At 47.0% G+C, this 16,621-nt stretch overlaps 1 protein-coding gene and 1 long non-coding RNA gene across 3 annotated transcripts in view; one reads left to right on the forward strand and one right to left on the reverse strand.

Moving 5' to 3' along the window:
* Positions 1 to 7,625: 7,625 nt before the first annotated feature.
* Positions 7,626 to 13,220, reverse strand: LOC148112554 (uncharacterized). Its single transcript, XR_015729258.1, has 3 exons — positions 12,946 to 13,220; positions 11,105 to 11,387; positions 7,626 to 9,878 (listed from the first exon to the last, which is right to left on the reverse strand). It is a non-coding gene; the product is annotated as an uncharacterized LOC148112554 (long non-coding RNA).
* Positions 13,024 to 16,621, forward strand: part of CCSER1 (coiled-coil serine rich protein 1) — an 852,922-nt gene continuing 849,324 nt past the window's right edge. The window contains exon 1 of one of the 2 annotated variants that reach the window (XM_034440484.3): positions 13,024 to 13,584. The gene's annotated coding sequence lies outside the window, so the exon portion shown is untranslated. The remainder of the gene's footprint in view (positions 13,585 to 16,621) is intronic. The other variant, XM_060686954.2, reaches the window with a different exon arrangement.

Genomic DNA, 16,621 nt, shown 5'->3' on the forward strand with positions numbered 1-16,621 from the left:
CAGCCTGAGAAAAGCCGCAACCCATTGCGACTATAGAGACTTGGACGATGCGTTGCTTGAGCAACTCATCTGTGGTGTCCGGGACATTAGGCTGCAACGGCGCCTGCTCGCCAAGCCTGATTTAACGCTTGCTGGAGCTCTAGACGAGGCCAGGGCTCATGAAGCCTCCACAAAAGCCGCAGAGATGCTGCAGCGTCCGCTGACCAGCAAAGACAACCCCAAGTCTGCCCCGGTGCACAGAGAAGACGCCGGATCCAGCTCGGAGTCCGAGTCGGATGAAGACGTCTTCCGAACAGAGCACCAGAGGAAAGACACCGGCAGCCCCCGGCGAAGCTGTCCCAGCTGTGGAGGGCACCATGACAGACTGTCCTGCAAATATAGGGAGGCTATTTGCAGGCGTTGCGAGAAAAAAGGGCACTTGGCGCGAGTCTGCAGAGCCATTCTGCCCAGAAAACACCAACCACGTGAGCGCCGTAGCCAACCGGAATCAACGCGCCAGAAACAACCAATGAGAGAAGGCGGCGCGAAAAAACGGCGCGAATTTGAACCTCGAGATGGCCGCAGCATTCACATAGACCAGGCCAGCGCGGAAGTCGAGGACAAAGTCAGCACGGTGGTCGAAATCAACGGCAAGCCATGCTCAATGGAGATCGACACCGGATCGGCTCTCTCCATAATGTCTTGGGCGACCCTAAAGACCCTCCTGCCGTCGTTCCGGAAGGACCAGCTCTCCAAACAGAGACTGCGCATCCTAGACTACCAGGGGAACCGAGTCCCCCTCGAAGGCGTGGGCATGTTCCGAGTCACCTACGGAGACTACGAAAGAGACCTGCCACTGACCATCGTCACGAAGCAGCTTCCCAGCCTTCTCGGCATGGGGTGGTTCCGAGCCCTCGGCATGGGCTTCACCGGCGTCCACCAGATGCTCAAGTCATCGTTAAAAGACAGTCTCCTGACCGAGTTCCAGGACGTTTTCGGGGACACGTTGGGCAAGTATGTGGGAACCCCCATCTCCCTTAACTTAGACCCCAACGTAGCCCAAATAAGACTCAAAGCCAGACGGGTGCCTTTCGCATTGAAACCAAAGATCGATGCGGAACTGGACAAACTGATTAAACAAGGGGTGTTGGTTCCCATTGACCATGCAAAGTGGGAAACCCCTATAGTGACCCCAGTTAAGTCTGACGGCTCAATCAGAATCTGTGCCGACTACAAGTGCACGATCAACAAGGCTTTGCAGCCGAGCGCCTATCCGGTGCCGATCGTGCATCATCTACTACACTCCCTGGGGCCCGGAAAAATTTTTGCCAAATTAGACCTGGCTCAGGCCTATCAACAATTACCAGTTGATGATGCCACGGCAGAGGCACAAACGATTGTTACTCATAGGGGTGCATTCAAATGCACCAGGCTCCAGTTTGGGGTGAGCGTCGCACCCGGCCTGTTTCAAAGCACCATGGAGCGCCTTCTGCAAGGGCTTCCCGGAGTGGTGCCCTATTTTGATGACGTTCTAGTCAGCGCTCAGGACGAACGTCAGTTAGGGGATAGAGTAAGGAACATCCTTTCTAGATTTAGGGAAGCGGGACTAAGGCTAAAAATAAATAAATGTATGATCGCTGTCCCCTCCGTTGAATTTTTGGGGTACAGGGTGGACGGCACAGGCATCCATCCTACCGAAAGCAAGGTGAGAGCAATTAAGAGAGCACCTGCCCCCAAGACCAAAGCTGAGCTCCAAGCCTTCCTTGGACTGCTCAATTTTTACTCAATGTTCCTAAAAGACGAAGCTACTGTCGCAGATCCCCTACACAAACTATTGGGGAAGAATGTACCATGGGTCTGGGGGAAACCACAAGCAGCAGCTTTTGAGGCAGTTAAGAGGCTTCTATCAGAAGACAGTTTCCTAATCCAATACAACGCAGCGCTACTGCTTGTATTGGTTTGTGACGCCTCCCCCGTAGGAGTTGGTGCCGTCCTGGGCCATAGACTGCCGAACGGCCTAGAGGCGCCCATTGCATTTTACTCTCGCACCCTGTCAAGCGCAGAGCGAAACTATAGCCAATTGGACAGAGAGGCTCTGGCTGCAATTGCGGGGGTTAAAAAGTTCCACGAATATCTCTTTGGCCGGCAATTCGAACTTGTGACTGATCACCGGCCCTTGCTAGGACTGTTGGCAGGCGACAGGCCCACCCCCGCTGCCCTGTCCCCACGTTTGACTAGATGGGCTATTTTTCTTTCGGCCTATTCGTACCAACTTGTACATCGACCTGGACGGACCCTGGGTCACGCGGATGCCCTCAGCCGCTGTCCCCTACCTGACTTACTGACCAATCCAACACCTGAGGCCTCCGTCCTTCTACTGGACACATTAACTTTGGGACCTATTTCCTCTGCCGAAGTGGCTAAAGCCTCAGCCAGGGACCCAATCATTCGCACTGTGATGGGGTGGGTGCTGAAAGGGTGGCCGGTCAAGGTGGACGGGGGGGACTATCAAGGTTTTGTAAACAAACGGAACGAACTGTTTACGCAAGGGGGTTGTTTATTGTGGGGTGATCGGGTGGTAGTGCCAACAAAACTGCGAACGAGGGTCTTGGAATTGTTGCACGAAGGGCATCCGGGCATTGTCAGAATGAAAAGTTTAGCCCGCAGTTACGTTTGGTGGCCCAACATGGACCAAGTTATCTCTGAGTGGGTGGGGAAGTGCAGACCCTGCCAGGAGTCTCGCCCCGATCCCCCGGTAGCGCCTATCCGAGAGTGGGAGAAACCAAAAGGGCCATGGGGGAGGATCCATATTGATTTTGCTGGCCCCTTCCACGGGCAAACGTTTTTAATTGTAGTAGATGCCTTTTCGAAATGGCTCGAAATCATTTTAATGCCCTCTACCACAGCCGAGGCTGTTATTTAGGCCCTTCGCAAGCTGTTCGCCACACATGGCCTACCGGATACCCTAGTATCTGACAACGGCCCTCAGTTCACAGCAACCCTGTTCGAGGGATACTTGGCCAGACTGGGCATCCGCCATGCCCTATCGGCCCCGTTCCACCCGGCTTCTAACGGATTGGCCGAACGTTTTGTAAGAACGGCCAAAGAGGCCCTATCCAGACTAGATAACGGGGACTGGCAGGCCAGGATAGATCAATTCCTAGCTGTCCAGCATGCCACACCATGCACAGCCACAGGGAGAAGCCCAGCAGAGCTCCTCATGGGCAGGAAGCTCCGATGCGTGTTAGATAGGCTTCATCCCAACTATTCGCACGAAAACTTCAAGGGAGAGACCTCCGGACTAAGACAGTTTCAGGTTGGGTCCCCGGTGTTCGCTCGCAACTATGCCAGCGGACCTCTATGGGTTGCAGGAACCATAGTGGGCATAACGGGCCCGAAATCCTATACGGTAGACGTAGGGGTAGACAGACTCTGGAAGCGCCACATAGACCAGCTGAGAAAAAGGGTAGTCGGCGAAGCAAACATAAATTTAGACATTTCCGAGCCTAACTATAACAACTTTCCCAAAACAGCTAACTCAAGCCCGGGTTCGCGAGAATACTTAGCTGACAAGCCCTGGTTCCAGTGCCGCCCCAGCGAGTCGCCACTCCCAACCGGGGATAACCACGCCCCGGACAAAATCCAGGAGGTTCCATTGGCAGAGCCGGGAGAGACAGAAAGTCCCTCCGACCAGCTCGACGCCCCACCAAACACTGAACTGCGCAGGTCAACTAGGACGAGAACTCGCCCTGGGCACCTGCGAGATTTTGTGTGTACTTATGTAAATTTGTGAATGTCAGTGCCTTCTGGGAAGGGAGGGGTGTTATGTATTGATACTTTTGAGCGGGAGTTTCAAACCTGCCTACGTTTCTGATTGGCTGACAGTCCCTCCAGGATTGTATATAAGGAGGACTGCAGCCTCTGAGTTTTTGCTGAAGTCTCACTGTAAATTAAAGAGCTGTTGTCACTTGCTTGGTTGTGCCTCTCGTTATTCCCGAACCACTTCACTAAGGTTCCCTGGTATTTGCATAATTAAATGAAAATTTTGTAAAAAAAATCATCATCATCACTTTTTGTATAGTGTTGTGTAGCAGCTAAACTGCCTGACTTAAACACAGATGACTCCAGCCGAAGACTGTCACTGTGCTTTCGGTCATTCTCCCTCAGTCCATTTGAGCTCACAGGGTTATGGCTGTTAGCTCCCTTGAGCTCTGGAGTAATAACAGCAACCCCAGAAGCAACTAAACATCACAATCCTATTTCACGCGGCAAGAAACGGATCCGTCTTAGAAACCGAGACAGCTTCCTTATGCCCAAACATCTGGTTCATTTTGCATAATCCCAGCTAGACAGACAGGTTGCAAATCTTCTGTTTTCCAGGCAGGCATATTTCCAGCCCTACCTCCCGCTAAAAAAAAAAAAAAGAAGTAATAACCAAGCTTGAAAGATTATTATAAAGTCCCTACAGCATGCTGGCTGGGGAATCTCTTAAAAGTTGAAGTCCACACGTCTTAAAATTGCCAAGGTTGAGAAATGCTGCCCTGTGGCAAAGCCAGTTTTCTAGCGCGGTGACATTCTGGGATGGAAGTAATGTTTTATCAGAAGCACAGCCAGACTATTTTGGATCATTTTACTTATCATCCCAGTTTCACAGAGGCCAAGCAGACACAAAGGCAACTGTCACTGCCCGACAATCAGTGGTGGGTTTCAAATTTTTTTTACTACCGGTTCTGTGGATGTGGCTTAGTGGGCGTGGCTTGGTGGGCCTGGCAGGGCAAAGATACTGTAAAATCTCCATTCCCACCCCACTCCAGGGGAAGGATACTGTAAAATCTCCATTCCCACCCCAATCCTGGGGAAGGTTACTACAAAATCCCCATTTCCTCCCAATCAGCTAGGACTTGGGAGGAAGAGAATAGATGGGGGTGGGGCCAGCCAGAATTTTTACTACCAGTTCTCCAAACTACTCAAAATTTCCACTACCGGTTCTCCAGAACTGGTCAGAACCTGCTGAAACCCACTTCTGCCGACAACTGTCATTGAGAAATGCTGAAATTTGGGATTAACGGCCCCTGGGACATTCCAAAAGTGTTTCCTGGGCAAAGAAAAGGCATCTTTTACATTTCCAAAATGGCTCTCAGAGTGACAGCAGCAAGAATGCTCTCTATGCACAAAAATGGAAAGCAATAGCAATAGCCTATAGCAATAGCAATAGGTATAAAAGGCTCATATACCGCTTCATGGTGCTTTACAGTATTCTCTAAGCAGTTTGCAAAGTCATCATATTGCCTCCAACCATCTGGGTCCTCATTTTACCCATCTCGGAAGGATGGAAGGCCGAGTCAACCATGAGCCGGTCAGGATCGAACTCAAGGCAGTGGAATACAAAGTTAGCCTGCAATACTGCTTTCTCACCACTGCAGCAGCAGTGGTTAGAATAATTCCCACAAGGAATTAGCAGAGATGGCTAAATCAACTGGCCGAATCAAAGAAAAGAATACAGCTAACTTTGTTTACACTTGGAAACCAATTCTGGACTTTGTGCTTGAGGTGGAGAAAATGAACCTTAACCTTGGGTTTTGCTGATCAGATGAGTTTGTTGCTAGAGAAGTGGCTAGTACATATCATTATGTAACAGTAAAAAGTTGACGCTGCATGTTATTATCTTATTCTACTACACTAAAAAGAGTCATTCAATGCTTTTCTTTCCCCCCCTTTATCCTACACTTCTTCATCATCCTTTTTTTCCTTCCCTACTTCTGCACTATTTTCATTTTTCTTTGTATTTCATATTTTGATAAACTAATAAAATAGTTAGAACCCCAAAATGTTTCTGAGAGCAGATAAAGCCTATCACGAACCTCCAATTTACCAAAACCTAAATCTGCCTCTACCATAAACTCTGCCCCCCCCCAGGATATGTACTCTCAATTCATAGCTTTCCATTGTCTTTTGGGGATAGCAGAAGTGCTCTAGGTAAGTAGCCTAATTTATGCAGGGCTCATTCATAACTTAAAAGTTATTAACTTAAGAGTGTCTTCTGTAGTTATCCAAACACTGTTGTGAAGAAACAACCATAATGACAACAGGTTTAAATCACCTTACTTATGGACAGGCAGAGCTGCACATCGCTAGTACAGATCTTGCCTTACAAGCAAATATACTCAGGTGCAGACACTCTCAATATTTTTATTTTCTACAAAAACCTAGGACTGTGTGAATGCCACAGTCATACTTAAAAGCAGAGAAGAGTTTGGAGACAAATATTGATTTGCAATAGGAGCCTTTCTTTTTAATGATGTGTAGTGGTGAAGTATTAGACTAGGAACTGGGAGATTATGAGTTCTAACTCTTCTTTAGGTATGGAAATGACTGGGTGTCTGTGAGTGAATCACTCTTAAGTCCAACTCACTTCACAGCTGTTGTTGTGGGGAAAACAGGAGGGAACATTATACACGTTCCCTTTACTTGTACAAAATAAAGGCTAGATGCAAATCTAATAAATAAGCAATTTTTGGAAGATTAAAACGTGCATTTAAAAAAATCTCATTTCTCTTTTCTGTAGCATCCTCTTTTGAGAGTAAGGATTATAATGGCAAACTTAGTGGTGTTAGTCCTTGACTTACAACCATTCATTAAGTGACTGTTCGAAGTTACGATGGCACTGAAAAAAGTGAAATGAACGTTTTTTCAAACAATCATGCAGCAGCCCCATAGTCATGTGATCAACATTTGGATTTGATTTGGATTTGGATCAGTGGTGGGTTCCTCCCGATTCGGCCCGGTTCGGCCGAGCCGGTAGTGGTGACAATATGATGTCACCAAACCGGTTCTCTTTGTTCGGGAGCTGGGCCCTCCCGCCCCGCCCGCGTTATTCTTACCTTTTATTTGGCCCTGCCCCCAATCTATTCGCTGCCTCCCGAGTCCCAGCTGATGGCTAGAAGGAAAAAAACTGTTTAAACTCTTGCCGCGGGGCTTCAAAGGGCCGCCCTACAGCTGATCAGTGTTAAAAGGCAGTGTGGTGGTAGACCGGTGCCTCCAAAGACAAATGAGTAGACCAGGACGCTCCAAAAACAAATGGGTACACCGGTACAGCTCTGCAAGCAGTTAAAAGCCTGGTAGACCAGTACCTCTGCTAAATACTAAAGAATTGTCACATGACCATCAAACCATGTCCACAAAATAAGCCACGCCCACAGAACCGGTAGTAAAAAAATTTAGAACCCACCCCTGATTTGGATGCTTGGCAACTGGTTCATATTTATGACAGTTGCAGTGTCCTGGGGTCATGTGATCACCTTTTGCGATCTCTGACAAGCGAAGTCAATGGGAAAGCCAGATTCACTTAACAACTGTGTTTCTAACTTAAGAACTGTAGTGATTCACTTAACAACCATGGCAAGAAAGGTCATAAAAAGGGGCAAAACTCAACAACTGTCTTGCTTAGCAACAGAAATTTGGGGATCAGTCATGGTCATATCTCAAGGACTTCCTGTAATTGGAATTTAAAACAACTTAATATTATTGTTTTAAGAACAATTGTAGTTTCAGTTTTTCAATATCATGTTAATTCCAATCCCCCTTTGTTTGCAATCAACATCTACACTTAGTACGTTTTGTGGTTTTCTTTAAAATAGACACACACACACACATAAAAAATTTAAATGTCCTTCAAAGCACCAGACAAAACTGGAAAGATAAAACAAACAGAAATGATTCCAACTGTGTTTTACTATAAAATTGATTTAAGAAAAAAAAAGGCAAGGAGTTATGCCTTAGGCCTAAGTGAAACTCATCCCTGGCTCCCAGAATCACTCCAATTGCTGTGAAATTCTAAATAAATTAGATTTTAATCAAATGTAATTTTACTCTGCACCCACTAATGTCTTCATCCTGGTTCTAACCGCTCTAGAATGCTGTGCCCAGATCACCATTCAAAGACCAAGTGCAGACCTCAGCTGGAAAAGGTCCAAGATAAATAGGAATAAATTAATTAGAAATATGAAATAAATGTGGTGATATTTACAGTGAGAGAAGTGTGGAAATCAGCTACAATGAAAGAGAGCTGGCTGCTCCATTAACAGCACTTTTTATAAGAAAAGCTGTTCATAGTGTACACAACTGGAAATACATTTCACTAAATTTAACATTATTTTTAGGCAAATTTGTTTGGGATTGACCTATAGTATCATGAAACTTGACAGAACAACAAATCTTGCCACCCATATAGGCTACAAAGAATTACAGTCGAATTCCCACTGGTGACAAAGACAAGAAAAAGGTAGTTTTACATATTTAAGCTTCATTTGGCATTAACCCTACAACATGGGAAAGCTTAGATTTGCATTGGCTTTGTTCTTTTAATAACTCACTCTTCATTTGGGAATAATTCTTTTAACAGCAGAAAGTAACCGTGCAGTGATTTTCTCTTTCTCTCTGCACACCAGTTTGCTTCCAAGTGACTTATTTGCTGCTCTAAAGGCCTTCAGAAGTTTAGAATGAGGGGCACTTCTAAAAACTGGGATGATCAGCTGGAATCACTGAACCAAACCCAAGCTTGATTTCATCTGGATCCGGACAAACATACCACACTTTAATCAAGTTTGCTCACCAGGAAAATTAGATTGCTCTCAAAAGTTGCAACAAGGGAATTCCCTACAGGGCACATAAGAGAAATGCAATATTGTCAAAAACCAAGGAGAACTTTCTCAACTAGTTGCTTTTGGGAGAAGCTGACTGTGATTTATAGGAGTTGAAGTCCAGTAACTTTGGAGGATATCAGAAGACTAGGAAGACTGCCAAAATTATATGACTCATTATGTAAATTTAAATGCAAAGAGTAAACAATAGTTGAAAAGAGCATTCCAAGAGACCTACCTCTTTGTTTCTAAAAGCAACCCAGAAATACATGACCGAGAGGCAGAAATCTGTGAAAAGCATTTGAATTTTTGGAATGTTTCCATTTATTTGCCAGTCCTACTGATATATAAAAAAAAGTTTGAGTGAACAATTCTCTCCAAAATTTGCCCCTTGCTTCATTTCACTTCATCAATAATACTTGTCCAACATGCAAAGGTGTCCTGTGAGAAATGTTAACGGTGCCCCCTGGTTTAATCGATTCAATTAAAGATATTAGGAATCAGCCAGCCATGCTGTCTGCAAAATTTAGCTTGCTTCATTACATTGAAATTCTCGCCTCATAGATTCTACAGGCGTGTAATATGTTGCTCAAAAGGATCTGAGGATCTCCATAAATCAATAATGGCTATCAGTCTGGATAAGGCCATACAACCATTTATAAAGCGCTAAGGTTCCGTCAATCCATGGTCAAGGGATATATGTTTGAAATGGAGAGGACTGGGCCAATACCAAACTTTCTCAAGAGCAGCTGTCTTGTCAAAATCAACCCAAAGGTGCAGCATATAACTGGGAAGCTATGAAGAATTCCATAAAAACATCCAAGGGTTTGCAGGTCTCAACTGCCCGGTAAAAGTCAGTGTCCACAATTCTACCCTCAGAAAACCATTGGGTAAAAATGTGATTCATGGCACTGATAGTGAGGTCAGGTCTTCTAAAAAAAGCACCCCAATAACTCTCCAGACTTATGGAGAAATGCTCTGTGGGTAGATGAGCAAAAGATGGATGTTTTCAGTCTACATCGGCCATGAATCTCTGGAGGAAACCAAATATTGTATTCCGTAAGAACTTTGTACCAATTGCCAAGCATGGTGGTGGCAGTGTTGTTCTTTGTTTTGTGGTTTCAGGACTTGAAAGTCTTGCCATAAGTGAAGAAAGCATGATTTCCTCTCTACAAGAGAATATCAACCCATTTATCATCAGGTGAAGCTGAATCACACGTCGATCATGCAGCAAGACAGTGGTCTCAAGCATATGAGAATCTAAAAGAGAAATCACAAAGAACAAATTCAGGGCTTTGAAAAGAACAAGACAAAGCCAGACCCAACCTCATAGAAATCTGACAAGAAATGAAAAGAAGCCATTTATATTAGAAATCCCTCAAATGTTTGCTATGGTGGAATAGACCCAAACGTCTTACGTAGCAGCAACGTGATAAGATTGTGTTGCAATTATTGCTGTAAAAGGTGGCACAATAAAAAGGTAAAGGTTCCCTTGCACATATGTGCTAGTCGTTCCTGACTCTAGGGGACGGTGCTCATCTCTGTTTCAAAGCCGAAGAGCCAGTGCTGTCCGAAGACGTCTCCGTGGTCATGTGGCTGGCATGACTCAATGCCAAAGGTGCATGGAAAGCTGTTACCTTCCCACCAAAGGTGGTCCCTATTTTTCTACTTGCATTTTTTACATGCTTTTGAACTGCTAGGTTAGCAGAAGCTGGGACAAGTAACGGGAGCTCACCCCGTTACGCGGCACTAGGGATTCGAACCGCTGAACTGCCGACCTTTTGATCGACAAGCTCAGCGACTTAGCCGCTGAGCCACCCCGTCCCTTAAATCAAGTATTATTTTTTCACGTTGGCATATTAATGTTGGGATGACAGTGGATCAGTAGACCCCACAGGAACGTTTGATAATCTCCAGAAGTAAAGGACTGCAAAATTTCATAAAATTAATGGTGGCTGTATTTTTGAAGGTTTAAGGTTCATCCTTCCACATTAGTGGTAAAGTTTTTTCACTAAATGCTAAAAATACCTCAGCAAGTGGCACCATCTCATTGACCTTATCTGAGCTGAGATGTTAAGTGGGACCAGACTGGTAGTCCTTGAGTAGAAGACGAACAAAGGTTCTTAGGTGGACTGGAATTATACACAGACACACAAACACATATATATATGTGTAAAATATATATATATTCACACGTCCACGAAGTCATCTGAAGCTGAGCTGCAATTGATGATGTTAAAGTTGCCAAAAGCCACACTGAAAAAGAAATGAGAGCACCCTAGAGAATTTTTATGATTTGTGAACCCCGCCAATAATCGTTTGCTTAACCACACCTGAAAGAAACCAGGGCTTCAGCGTGACATGGAGAGGAACGAGTTAACCTCATTCCACTGACTTCAAACTAAATTCCACCCACTGTAAATTCCACGACATAAACCCCCCCCAAAACCGCTTTAAATTAAAAGAAGACGAAGAGCAATACCTACCGATAGTCCCATGCTGCTAAGCTATATGCAGTTAATTAATTAGTGCGCTGAATCAGTACACTTTTCCTTGGTTGGAGTTTGATTAGCTTTCCATTTGGCTGCTTCCTGGTTAAGGAGGGTTAAAAGGGGGAAAAAAATCCCCAACTCTTTACCACTCCCATCCTTCACTTATATATACACACACACACCCCAAACTCACAAGAGGTAAAGGTAGAACAAGACGATGGTAAACATCCAAAGGTCATCTAGAGGCTGTTGCCTTGAAGATTTTTTTTTGCACAGCCTAAGGGAGAAAAAAAGGCACACCTGTTTCATTCATAGATGGTGGGAAAAAACGCAATCAGAATCAGTGACTCCTTTATTATCACCTCCTCCTCCCAAAAAAAGGCAGATGGAGAGTCTTTTTAATATGCTGGAGTCCAACTAATCACTCCTATGGCTGAATATTGCTTTTTTTCTCCTGGCTGATCAGTGCAAACCCAGAACAGCATTTAAACTACTGTGCATTTTTCCTTGAGCTCCAAAGCGTCAAATGTAATCATAATCACCTGCGGCACAATTGTACACAATCTATATAGGGTATACTTCCCCTAGAAAAACATATTTAGGCTAACAACCCTGGGGTTTGCATATGTCTGGTGACAGTTTAATTGCTTGTTTAAAGAAGGGGGGGAAGGGGGCCTTCCAAGTGACCTTGACTTTGAGCACCAAGGACATAAGCAGATTGTAACATTTGGTGATAATCTGGAATTCGGGGCACCTTCCTGCACCTGATGCAAACCTACCCAGCAACTAATCCCCCTGGCAAGTGAAATAAAGGGTGCAACAAAAAATAAATAAAAATGGGGGTGTTTGTTCCCCACCCACGTTGTTTCTCTTTGGAAGTCCTTCAAAGCCGGTGCATTAAAAAAGATGCCCTCAACATTGTATAATTGAGAAAGGCTGGACTATACAGTCCTCTGATCATGGGAAGGGAAGGCACCAGCCTTGAAAACAGCCCTCCTCCACCCAAGGGTGAAAAGGTAGGAAAGATAACCTTGAACAAACACACCTAAGATCATCTTAACCCGAGACCTACGCCCTCCGTCCAAATCAACTGGATTCCCCCTCCCATTCTTTTCAGCCAGCTAGCCCAGGTTGGGAAAGGATGGGGACTCCCAAGTCCAGGAGAACTCAGGAGAGGAGACCCAGAAGGCTGAAGGTCACCAAGATCACGCCTCTCCTCTCTTCGAGGTCCTCTCCTTCAGAAGTTACAGGTTCTCCCAAAGTCTTGCTGGCTTGAGAAGCGAAAGGAGGAGGAGATAGATAGATAGATAGATAGATAGACAGACAGACAGACAGACAGATAGATAGATAGATAGATAGATAGATAGATAGATAGATAGATAGATAGATAGATGGATGGATGGATATAGATGATAGACAGGTAGATAGATAGATAGATAGATAGATAGATAGATAGATAGATAGATAGATAGATGGATGGATGGATGGATGGATGGATGGATGGATGGATGGATGGATGGATGGATGGATGGATATAGATGATAGATAGATAGATAGATAGATAGATAGATAGATAGATAGATAGATAGATAGATAGATGGATATAGATGATAGACAGGTAGATAGATAGATAGATGGATAGATGGATAGATGGATAGATGGATGGATGGATGGATGGATGGATGGATGGATGGATGGATGGATATAGATGATAGATAGATAGATAGATAGATAGATAGATAGATAGATAGATAGATAGATAGATAGATAGATAGATAGATAGATAGGGAGGGAGGGAGAAGGAGAGAGGCGGAAGAAAAAGAAGAGCCACGAACCTGTATATCCACCCTTCGCTGACTCAGAGCTCAGCAAGGTGAGGCCCCTTTTTTTTCCCCAATCCTTCGCGTCAATCCCTTTCACGGAAAGCCCGATCTTGAGCCGGCTGCTTCGCCTCCTCGCTCCCGCCCCAGCCAGCCAGCCAGCCAGCCAGCCAGCCGAGAGAGCGCGAGAGAGCCGCGCTGCAATGCGCTGGCGAAGAGGTGGCAAGGCACCGCCGCCACCACCGCCGCCACATAACGCGCAGCCCATACAGACGCGCACTCACACACCCTCCCGGACGCCTGACTCGCAAGCGCCTCCCCTTTAGTCCCCTCCCCGGCTTCTCCTTCTTCTCCTTCTCCTCCTCGCCACAAACAGCGCCGGCTGCCAAAGCCGCCTGTCGCTGGGGCTGCGTCTGACTTCTTCTTCTTCTTCTTCGCCGGCGCTCTTGCTCCGGAGCTCCGGGACGCTGCAACATGAGCGCCGCCGGGAAAACGCTTCTCCCTTCTCCCGTCTCGGCTCAGCCTCGGCTCGCCTCCGCTGGGCGCTCGGTGGATTAAAGTGCTCCCTTGGCTGCTGCTGCTGCTGCTATTGCTACTACTACTCCTACTACTCCTACTCCTGCTGCTGCTGCTGCTACCAACTCTGGACCAAGGGTGGGTTCCCCTTCTTTTTCTCTTTCGGTGGCAGATGAGGACATTCAAACCCACAAGCTTCGGGGAAGGAGTTTTGGGGAGACCGGGGAAGGTGGGGGGGGGGAGACACCAGGATGAGTCCCGGGCGGCCACCCCAACCCATCCTCCGCAGCGCCCTCCCCTTCCCAAGCTCTCACTCGGAGGAGCTCCCGAGGCAACTAAGCGGGGTGGCTCAGCCAAGGGAGAACGTCAAGCTTTGGGCACCCAAAGGTGGTGGTGGTTGTGGGGAGGTGGGAAGCCAATGCGCTTGTGGGGGCGCATTCAGACGTGCGGGGCGGGGACCGCGGGATTTGAGAGACGCGTGTCTGTCTGTTGGGGGGCGCGGAAGGGAAGAGAGCGAAACTGAGCCGGAGCGCTGCGCAGTTTAAAGGAGACTTGACTTCCTATTTTGGGAGGAGGAGAGAAGCGAGGGGTTGGAAGGGGGGGTGTATTTTCAGCCGAGTGAAGGCGCCGGGTTCAAAATGCAGGCGGTGGCCGGGTGGGCGGATCAGGAGGAGAAGAAGGGTGGAGGAGAGAGAAAGAGAGAAAGAGAAAGAGAGAGAGAGAAAGAGAGAAAAGTGCCCGGCTAGAGGAGGAAACGGCTGGACCGGGAAGTGGTGCGTAAGGCTGGCTGGCTTTAGGAGGCGGCTTTCGGGTCCTGCAGGTAGATCCGGGGTTGGGCAAGGCGGTGAGCGGCAGCTGATTGGGAGAAAAGAGGCTGGACGAAGGAGGAGAAGCCGGAGCCCGTACGTTGGTTACACCGAGCGGTGCCGAAAAGAAGCAGCGGGGTTCGGGGGTGGTGGAAGAGCCGCAGTGCCTCGGTTCTTGTGCGCCAAGCGGGGTTTCCCGAGCTTTAATCCCCGGGGTTTGGCTGGAGTAAATCGGCAGCGACAAGGGCTGGATTAAGGGCGAGGACGGATGGCTTTGTGGCGGGGCTCTTTTGGAAGAAGAAAAAAAAAAGGGGGGGGGGAAATGTTACGTGTGCACGCGGGCACGGGGGGCTCGAACCCAAACCGTGTCGGGTTTGGACTTTTTTTGGGGGGGGGGGCACAGAAGCGAAGCTCCCCTTGCTGAGCCAGGGTCTCCCTCTCTCTCTCTCTTTCCACCTCCATCCCCTCCCCGCTACGGTTCTGCAGCACTTGGCAGCTGGGAGAGGCTGGAAGCCATGTGGGTACGCCGGGGGGTGCCACATGGCATCTCCTTTACCCTGCTGGCTGGCTGGCTGGGACTTTCTTCCCCTGCCATTTGGACAGTGCAAGCCACTGTCCAAAATTCCAGCATTAGGCCCATTGGTTAAAGGTTCCTCTCTGGTGCAATAGGGATGGTTGGGGGTCCTTGTAACCATTGGGGTGGGGTGGCAGTGATTGGGGGAGCTGGAAGGAAGGGAGGGGGGAGAGAGAGAGAGAGAGAGGGAGGGAGGAAGGGATTGAGAGAGAGAGAGAGAGAGAGAAAGGATGCATGATTCCTTGTGATTGTGTGCAAGATGTGGAACAGGAGACAAAGGTCAACTAAGAGTTGTATTCTCAAGGTACTGTGGGTCCAAATAAAAGAAGGACCAGCCAACTCAAGGAACACATAGGCTTGTACACACTGACCTAACAACGGCTTTGCACAGGCAATTCTCCCAGCGGTGGAAAAACCCTGAGCTTTGACCCTGTGCCATGTTGCAAAGAAGGGGCAATGTCCCTTAGGGTTCCTTGCTTTTCTCCCCCCCCCTCATCTCCCCCCCCCAGGGATATAGATGTCTTAAATCAATTCATTCATTCATATATTTTTTTTTACAATGAAGTGGACTCAGGCTTCTGAATGGGTGTGAAGAACGGAATTCCTGGAAAGTGTTTGAATGGGAAGACCGTGTCGGGAGATGATGACGCCTGCGTTCCTGGATGGTTCATTTTTGCACACTGACTGATGATGCTTACCTGTGCCTTTTTTTTTTTTTTTGGTGTGTGTGTGTGTCATTGAAGAAACTGAACGTGTTAGTAAGATAGGATAATTGTACCCTGAATAGCAAGATCAGGACAGATGGGGGTGAGAAAGGGGAGGTATAGGAAGATTTAATGGCTTCTTGCAGTCTGCTGTTTTTATCATAGTGTCCCTCTTTGGTGATTTTTTGGTCGTGCCCCCCCCCCCAGCAACATAAGGAGCGACATCTTGCCAAATAGTTAAAAGGATCATTTTCAATGCCTCTAAGCAGAGTGAAATTCCAGGGAACATTTCTTTCTCTTTTCAATGGAACAGATTTCCACTGTGATGGAACCTCAGAGATTGTGAAGCCTGGCAATTGGAGAGGACCAACTTATCAAATTCTCTTGTCACTGCGTTAACTTTCCTGCTCAGTATGCAGTAACTGTTGCCACCTCGGGGCCCCAGAGTGAATCAGGCCACGTGCAAGTGGGTTTGGGGAGGTTAGAATCAGTGGTGGGTTCCTCCCGGTTCGGCCCAGTTCCGCTGAGCCGGTAGCAGTGACGATATGATGTCACCGAACCGGTTCTTCCCTACCGCCCCCCCAGCCCCCCACCCCCTGCATTATTCTTACTTTTTATTTGGCCCCACCCCCAATCTATTGCTGCCTCCTGAGTCCCAGCTGATGGCTAGAGGGGAAAAAAAACTGTTTAAACTCTTGCTGTGGGGTTTCAAAGGGCCGCCCTACAGCTGATCAGTGTTAAAAGAAAACAAATGAGTAGACCGGTGCCTGCAAAAATACATGAGTAGATCAGTGCCTGCAAAAATACATGAGTAGATCAGTGCCTGCAAAAATACATGAGTAGATCAGTGCCTGCAAAAATAAATGGGTAGACCAGTACCTGCAAAAATACATGAGTAGATCAGTGCCTGCAAAAATAAATGGGTAGACCAGTGCCTGCAAAAATACATGAGTAGATCAGTGCCTGCAAAAATAAATGGGTAGACCAGTGCCTGCAAAAATACATGAGTAGATCAGTGCCTGCAAAAATAAATGGGTAGACCAGTGCCTGCAAAAATACATGAGTAGATCAGTGCCTGCAAAAATAAATGG

Source organism: Pantherophis guttatus, chromosome 8 (genome assembly GCF_059756535.1).
Source record: "Pantherophis guttatus breed Tessera chromosome 8, ASM5975653v1, whole genome shotgun sequence".
Taxonomy (NCBI): domain Eukaryota; kingdom Metazoa; phylum Chordata; class Lepidosauria; order Squamata; family Colubridae; genus Pantherophis; species Pantherophis guttatus.